We start from the raw sequence: 8,663 nt of genomic DNA, 5'->3' as shown, positions 1-8,663 counted from the left end.
TTTGGTTGCTCTCGGCAGGAAAAGAGGATCAGGGGTCAATTGTGAATGTGAAAGATCTCTCTTAAGATACAACTTATGAAAAATTGACAAACAAGAGACCATCCGTCGATGGTCCAAGTCATAACTGCTAATATTAGGAAGCAGAAACCTACCACCACAAACCACTCTATTAAAAGAGTTAAATCTCTGGCAAAAGCAGACATCCTCACAGGAGAACAGTATTCTAGTAAAGGAAGGACAAAAGACTTAATCCGGGTTGCACTGATTTTATCACTATTATAAATAGCCCACATGAGGCCTCACGTACATTACCTAGCTTCCGTTCGGCATTTGCTGACGCTTTCATTAGATGTTTCTCAAAAGAAAGATGAGTCAAAACTCAAAAGTTACCTGAATATTTAGCTACATTGCGTATTAGACGTTAAGAGATTGTTATTATCCCGACACTTTTGTGATTTTTTTTTTTTTACTTTTAAAATGCCAAATCTACTTTCTTCAGTTGGTTTCTGCATTCTTTTTGTTCAGAAATGAGCTGAATAAATCCTTGGATATGCATTATTATTATCATCATTATATAGCCAACTTTCTCCGCAGATCTAGAATAAACAATCCCCTGTTTGTTTGAGCTAAGTGATCACGTAATATGCCTATATTCAAGATTGTGAATCACATAATTGGATAGATGCCTAAATCTAATAACTGTAAGTAAAATATGAATAACATTTGCTTACTTTTCAATTTACAACTATATTTCAACTTAAAGGCTTAGGACATGTCGAAATTAGCTGAATACGTGATATCTGAATTATAATTTCATACCCTTTTGGAGACACTAAAACCAGAAGAGACCGACTCCTGCCAGTCCCTCCCCCTGGCACCGGGACCCAGCGTGCCTACCATCTACTCTGTCGCCCCACACCCGTATGCCCAGCTGCTGAAGGAGTTCCCCAACGTTTTCAAGCCCGAGCTGCACCAGGTGCCCGGGACCCCTGCAAAGCACGGAATCTACCACCACATTAACACGAAGGGCCCACAACACACGCAAAGTTCTGCAGGCTTCCCCCTTGGTGCCTTCAGGAGGCCAGGGACGCTTTCGCCGAGATGGAGCGGTTCCCTCAAGTGGAAGGATGTGACCCTCGCCCCTGGGGGACCAAAACTGCTGTGCGACGTAAGCACTGGCCAGCCTCGCCCGCTGGTGCCGGCCTCCCCCCGCCATCTGGTGTTCGATGTCATCCACGGGCTGTCCCACTCCTCCAGCAGGATGACGGCCAAGCTGCTGGCATATAAGTTCGTCTGGCATGGGATGCGGAAGGACGCGACAGCCTGGGCGAGACAGTGCATCCGGTGCCAAACCAGCAAGATAGGGCGTCACACCAAGATGGGTAGGCGAGTTTCCCCAGCCGGGGAGGCGGTTTGGACACATACACGTAGGTGTCATAGGCCCTCTTCCCCCATCAGGCGGGGCCAAATACCTCCTGACGATCGTCGACCGCTCAACCAGGTGGCCTGAAGCGACGCCCATGCAAGAAGCCACTGCCAGTGCGTATGCCGAGGCCCTCCTCTCCAGCTGGATCAGCCAGTTCGGTGTCCCGGACCATATAACTACCGACGGGCCCGGCCTTCCTATCCGAGCTGTGGTCCACCCTGGCACGCCTGCTGGGGACATCTCACCACACCACCACCGCCTACAACCTCACAGCCAATGGTTTGGTGGAGAGATTCCACAGGTTCCTGAAGGCGTCCCTCATGGCCCGCTGCACCGCTGAGGATTGGAAGTAGCAGCTGTCTTGGGTCCTCCTCGGACTGAGAACTGCCCCCAGAGCCAACAGCGACCCGTCCACAGCAGAGAAAATCTACGGGGAGTCCCTCGTAGTCCCGGGCTAACTCATCACGGGAGATCATCACAACCCGTCAGTCCAGAGGCTCCGCAACATAGTCAGGAAGTTCACCCACCCTGCCAGCAGACGTATACCAATAGGTCAACAACCTTCACGCCTCCCGGCCTATCCTCCACCACCCACGTCTTTGTCAGGGACGACGCCGTCTGCCCCCCACTAACCAGACCCTACAGGGGGCCCTTCCGCGTGTTCGAGAGGAACACCAAAGCATTCTGCCTCGCCCTGCACAGGAAGGACGACTGGGTGTCGGTTGACCGTCTCAAGCCCACCCTGTTGGAGGAAACAGCAGATGGTACCACGCAGTGCCCCCCTCGAGAACCATCACCTCCGCAGCCAAACCACCCAAAAAGGAGGTCGCGTGGCCGCCCCCAAAAGCAACCAGCCAAAACCATAGCCAGCCGCTCCCGCTCACACCGCACCCCCCAGCTGACTTTGCGGAGCCGCAGCACTCTCCAAAGTCCCAGCCGATACCTAGATTAATCAGACGTTACCCACGTCTTGAGGGGGGAGCATTTGTAAAGTCCCCGCTGAGCGAGTTTTCTATGATGAACAACCTGTTTTCTTCAATACTGCTCCTATAGCATTGGGCCAAGCAGAATCAGTCATATTTTTCTTATATAAATTTGTATCTATTACTAATTTATTTGTATCCGCTTCTTTTGCACGTGTTAGAATGTTATGTCGATCCTTGTCAACTCACTTTTCACATTACTTGTATTTATCCATTGTAATTATTGCCGTGAGTAATTGACCTCAGGTCACCAAAATTCTATTGTATTCCTCTGTGTGACGTCCACACGGCGCTTTATAAGCGGCCTGCGTTCTGAATAAAGTAGCAGTGCCTTTCCTCCTGCTCATTATTTTGGACCTCTTAAAAAGTCAGTATTATCAGAGTCAGAATGATAATCAAGAATTACTGGCTAATATTATGATAAGTGATAAATAGCCAGTTAGGTCTGCTATTTATCAAAATCCTGAAAATGCCAAATCAATTATTGAGACCATGTTGCAAGATATGGAAGAAAAAGGAATTATAGAACCTTCAAGTGTAGCATGGCTAAGCCCTATTGTACTTAAAGAATGTGCCTAGGTTACACAAAATTAACATTACACCTCCAAGTTGATATTCATCCTTTACCTAGATTAGAAGAAATGGTAGAAGCAGCAGCAGGAAACCATTATTATGTTTCCTTAAGATATGGAAGACTCATATTATCAAGGTGAATTACATTAAAAATCTGGAGATTTAACTTTGTGATAAAGTTTCACTATATAGATTGAACTTCCATCCTTTTGGATTTAGTGCAGTCCAGCAATATTTTCAGGTACCATGTCTAATATCATGGCTCCTCTTATTAAGAAAGGGTGGCTTAAGAGTTACTTTGATGATATTGTTTGGGCTCCCAGTTTTCCAGTCTTCATGAAAAGATTAGACCATGTATTCAAGCTTTTCAGTAAAAGAGATGTAAACTTATCTCTGAATAAATGTCAGCATGTCCAAAAAGAAATATTTTTAGGTTGTATAATATCAAAGTTTGATTATAGGCCATGCCAATAAGAGCAGTGAAATCAGCAGTAATTTAAAAAATGACGGGAAAGATCTCATTATCTATTCTGCTGTAACTGTCAAGCTCAATGAAATTATGCCACAAAGAGTCTGATTGATTGTTCCTCCATTAATGATCAGCCTCTTGTTTTTCGTGGTAGGACCAGCTTCTGTAAAGGCACAGCTGAATCAAGATCTTTTCATTATCTTTTCCTCCATACATCAAAGTAAAGCTGCTAACACATCAATAGTCAAAGGAAACAAGTTTAATTTTTCCCAACTTAGTTGGAGTCCCAGGCTGTGATACAACTCTACAACAGTTCCAAGAGCTGACAACTGTACACTTATTGCTGCCATCAATAACCAATTACCTATATATTGCTGAAGTCTTATAATGGTTGACACACTAATGTTGCCACTGGTTCCAGAGTATGATTGAAGACTTGTGGAGTGGTAGCCATGCCAGATCACAGGCTTAAAACTGGAAAGCCTTCCTTGTCAACACTGAATGAATATGAGTATGTCAGTAGGCATCCTTGAGGTTTAGGGATGCCAGAAGTCCTCTATCGTGATGGATTGTCCCATTGACTCCACTGCCTCCAGCTGGGAATGGGGGTTTGCTTAAGAAACTCTTTCAGTGGGAGGAGGGCAGTTATCAATTGGCATCCTCTTGTTGCCCATCTTCCTAACCAAGGCCCAGAACCTCTCAGTGTCCTTACTGTACATCCTGAAGGCCCCAAGTGTGACAAGAGGGAGTTCTTGTCTCCTGAAAGTTAAGTGGGTAGCTTTCTCCTTGTCAGCAATGAGCTAATGGCACCAAAGCTTTCTTCCTCTGTCAGCATTGAGCTAATGGCACCTAAGACCCATCCAAGTCAGTCAGTCATGGCTTGGAACTTAACATCTGACATGTCAGAAACCTGGCTAGTTGGGTGTTCTCTAGTTATGCCCATCTTAAGTTCAGCAGCTGTCGACTCCTTTGGTTGCTGTAACCATTGAAAACCGAAGACTCTGACTCAGTCCAGAACCTCAGAAAAGTTGACCTCATCCTTATGAAGCCAAACTATTTATGATTCCTCCTCTTTAGAATGCTTGACCAGAACACTCTCCAGTCAAATCAAAGTAAACTTTCTTTGCTAGCAAAGTGGATGTCACTGGAGTAGACGGTGTTAGGAACAAGTGTCTTTAGAACCACTTAAGTCTTGGACATAAGGCATGAACTTCGTGGGAGAATAAAAGCTGACATTTACTACTGTTCACCCTAATTCAAGGCAGACTGTCACATTCATTGCTTTTACTGCTGGAACTGGCTCTACTATGTGATTCCAAATAACCTGCATTGTATGGAATTTAGAATACACTTCTGTTTGCACTGCTAATAATGAATGACTCAAAATAGGCAATCACGTGACTGTTATGCAGGAACTGCAACAAAGTCAGTCACTGGAAGAGGATGAGCAGGCAAATCTGGAAAATCAGGCATGGCTAAAGGCTCAATTACATGGGAAAAGCAAGCCATACTTGCTCCAGGATGACATCAGTCGCTAAAAACAAAGTTTATTTTCAGAGTAAGAAGTCCTCTGGCCAGAAATGAATAATAAACAGTTGGCAGGCCAGTTAGCAGGAAAGGCAAGTGTGAAGCTTATGGGTCAAACAGCAGTCAGGCTGAACATTTGGCATAATAGGTGAGGAGCAGGCAGGCTGGGCAGTCCAGTCACTGGGCACAGCAGTGTGAAGCAGGCAGGTGGGAAGCAAGCGGAACTAAATGGGCAGTGTTGTATCTTTCAAAGATTGTCACACCTTTACCTTGACCAAGGTGGAAAAAAGATAGCCCCCAGCAGCCCTCTTCTCCCATCTAATCCTGCATGTCCTCCTCTTCTCATAGTAATATGACCATTCAGGACACATCTTACAAGTGGGGGCAGACAAACACCTGTGGCTGAAGCAGGTGCTACACAGACCTGCATCAAGCAAAGACATGAATGACAGGCCATACAAATTCAAAGCAAAACAAAAGCACCACTGTAGACATGAAGCACAACAATGCTGAGCATACAAAAAACACTAAACTACAAAAATAACATTAAATGCATGAGATAAATGCACGTGCAGCAGAAAATTTTATTAATATAGATACAAATTATGGACATATATGTATTCACAGAATGCAAATAGTGCATGAGAACACTGGGAAAACAAAGGGATTACAAACCAACACTGCTAGAGCAGAAATTCATTTAAGGAAAACCTTGCAGCGTTCATGTAATGATACGTAATTATCGGTAATTGATAACACCTGAAAAGTAGATTACACTTTTACGCTGAATTAATACACAAAAAAGAGAAGACTGAACTGAAATGACAAATTAGCACCAAGTAAGGAGAGAATGTAAATAACTGATCATTAACAAGTAATAGGTGCTGATCAAACAAGCTAGAGAAATTCTGCACAGAACCTATAACAGTGCTGCTGACTCAAGAAGGTAGCTGAGCCTTACTTGTGGCTCCAGGTGGCAGTCTTTTTTGATGGACAAAGGCCTTGGGTCTCAGAACATTAATAGACCATGAATGTGGGGTGTTCATGACTGATAAGTTGTGATAAAGCAAACATTCCTGTTGAAATGTTGGCAATTGGGAGGATATTTTTCTAATTTGTCCCGTGTTCAAAAAATAGGGTATGGTATTTACTAATGTCAAATTATGACTTAGGTGGGGCCAACTAATTTCCTTGTTCTCTGTGCAGGGAATCCACTCCCAAGAGCATTCTTCATGGCCCAAACTTCTAAACTGTCTGGCTTCCTCTTTTTGGACACAATCCTCCATGACATCCTATAAATTCTCAAACCTGATTATCATTGTTTGGTAAGTACACAAATGTGGTTAAATTGTCTAACATGACTAACACATCCTTCAAATAATGTCATCAAAAGCTTTTATGCACGGCTAAGAATATTGCTGATGCCTGGTTGTCCCATATTTTTGTGGATACAGCAATGAACAGGTCCAATGCTGATGTGTATAAGTAATCAGGCTGAAAAATTTCCTAGATTTTTTCACCACAGAACATCCTATACCTGCATTGTATCAAATTCTCCATGGTTGGGAGGATCCCATGGTGACTGCTACATGAATGTTGTGAGCTACATTCAACTCAAGAATAAGTGGGGATGTTAAAATCCCTTTAGTCTGGCCTAGACTAGTCTTTAATATACTTTTCAGTGTTCATTTCATACTTACGTAAATCAAACTTGTTCTAATTTATAACTCATGAAGGTTTAACAGAACTGGAGTAGCCACTTGGCATACTATCAAAGTGCTGATTGGAGGATCATATGATCAGTCTATCATCATGACTCATGCTTGCAAGTAATTGTACTTGCCAGCTGACTGAACTGTGAATGGAATCATGATCCTGAGGACAATAGAGTAGATCTCTCAGGCGCTCATTGTTTTCTGATGATATTACTGCTTGAACTAAGAGGAAATTTCAGCAGTCCCATTCCAATCCATGTTTTGTCTTAACCATACCTTATCCTTTCTATCTGTATATTTACTACTGTGGCATTTATTCATGCCTTTTAAAATTCAATGGGAACTTCCATGCATTTTGGATCCCAAAGAATCCAAAACCAAATTATATGAACCTTTTAAAACAGGCAAAGTACAGATTTCTTTCTGATAAAATGAAAAGGGGATATATAGACAGGAAAGGCTACTATTCTGCAGGGCTTTATTAAAATATACATACAATCATATTAAATAGTAATCAAGCACACTATATATATATGTAGTGCAAAATTCTTATGAATAACATTCACAGATGTTCACTGATTGTACTAGAGCCAAAGATGAGTTGCATGCATACAGCAAAAAAAAAATGAAAATATAAAAGATACAGCACAGCACATCTATATATGACAGGATTTCTTAAATTATGAACACAGAACATTTTAGCACCAAAATTATCACACATTCACTATATCCATGGTGTACAGACTGAGAAGTGATAAGAAACTATAGCAATTTCTAGGTTCATGAGATTTTGCCGCTCCTTTTCCAACACATGCATAATATTTGATGAAATTGTTATGATTCAGACTAAAGAGTTGAAATTGTTATGATTCAGACTAAAGAGCTGAATATCACCAACAACTAAAAACCACGTTATGCAATGATAATGCCCATATAAAATAAAATTCACATAGCACTGACGGTGAATGATGTAAGATATATCAAAAGATTCTAACTGATGCTTTCCATCACCACACTCCAGTTTTATGCGGTATAGGTTTCACTGACTCTTACAGACTCAGATCATACATATAAAATACTAAAAAAATTCCATTCCACAAGTGGCACCAACAGGCTAAGCAGTTCATGGGATAGGACCTTACATGTAGGAACACAAAAGAAAAAAAAGCCACTGAGCTGTGACTAAAGTTTAATGTAAGATTGAATGGTAAACTGGTAAATACATTTGCAGGAAACAGGTGAGGTAGGAAATATCTAGATATACCTAGAACAGACATGTTCTGCCAAAGTTTTCTGAGTTTTATTTGAGGATAACTCCCACATGGGGAAAGTTAGAATTTCTTATTTACTTTGTTCCTCATCACTTCAGATGCTACAAGTTTGGTCTGTTACTGGCTTATCGCTTGAATTAAGTGCAAGTTTCGCCAGTCCTAGAAGTGGTTGCTGTGACAATGCTGAGTTAAAGAACAGGGAGGGGGAGAAAGGTTTCATGATACAGGCTGAACATGAAAAAAAGAGAGAGTGAATATTACATGGATACAGGTTCCTCAAAGACTAACTGATCCATTCAAGGAGACACCCTAAAATAGGAAAAAACACATGTGTTAATCCCTTCCATTTATTTTTTAACTGAATTGTAGTGGTAATATTTAAAACTTCAGAAAAAGAGGTTTTGTGACAGCAGATGCTTAGTGAAAATAGAGACAACGAGTGCAGAATCTCTAACAAAACTGTATCAAATGTTGAATCCAATGCTTAGTATTTGACATTAAAGTATTTAAACTGGAGTGCTCAGACTAATATCTCACACCAAGAAACTTTAAGTTTAACCAAAATTTTATACCAGACTTCAAATTCCATATTGGTTAATTTTTTGTAAAATAAAAAAAATTTTCCTACTGTCATGTTTTTTAAATTCTCTCCACATAACCATGACATATTCAACATTATGGTCATTTACTGTACTAGTA

This window comes from Macrobrachium rosenbergii, chromosome 53 (genome assembly GCF_040412425.1).
Source record: "Macrobrachium rosenbergii isolate ZJJX-2024 chromosome 53, ASM4041242v1, whole genome shotgun sequence".
Classification (NCBI taxonomy): domain Eukaryota; kingdom Metazoa; phylum Arthropoda; class Malacostraca; order Decapoda; family Palaemonidae; genus Macrobrachium; species Macrobrachium rosenbergii.
This window is presented reverse-complemented; position numbering follows the sequence as displayed.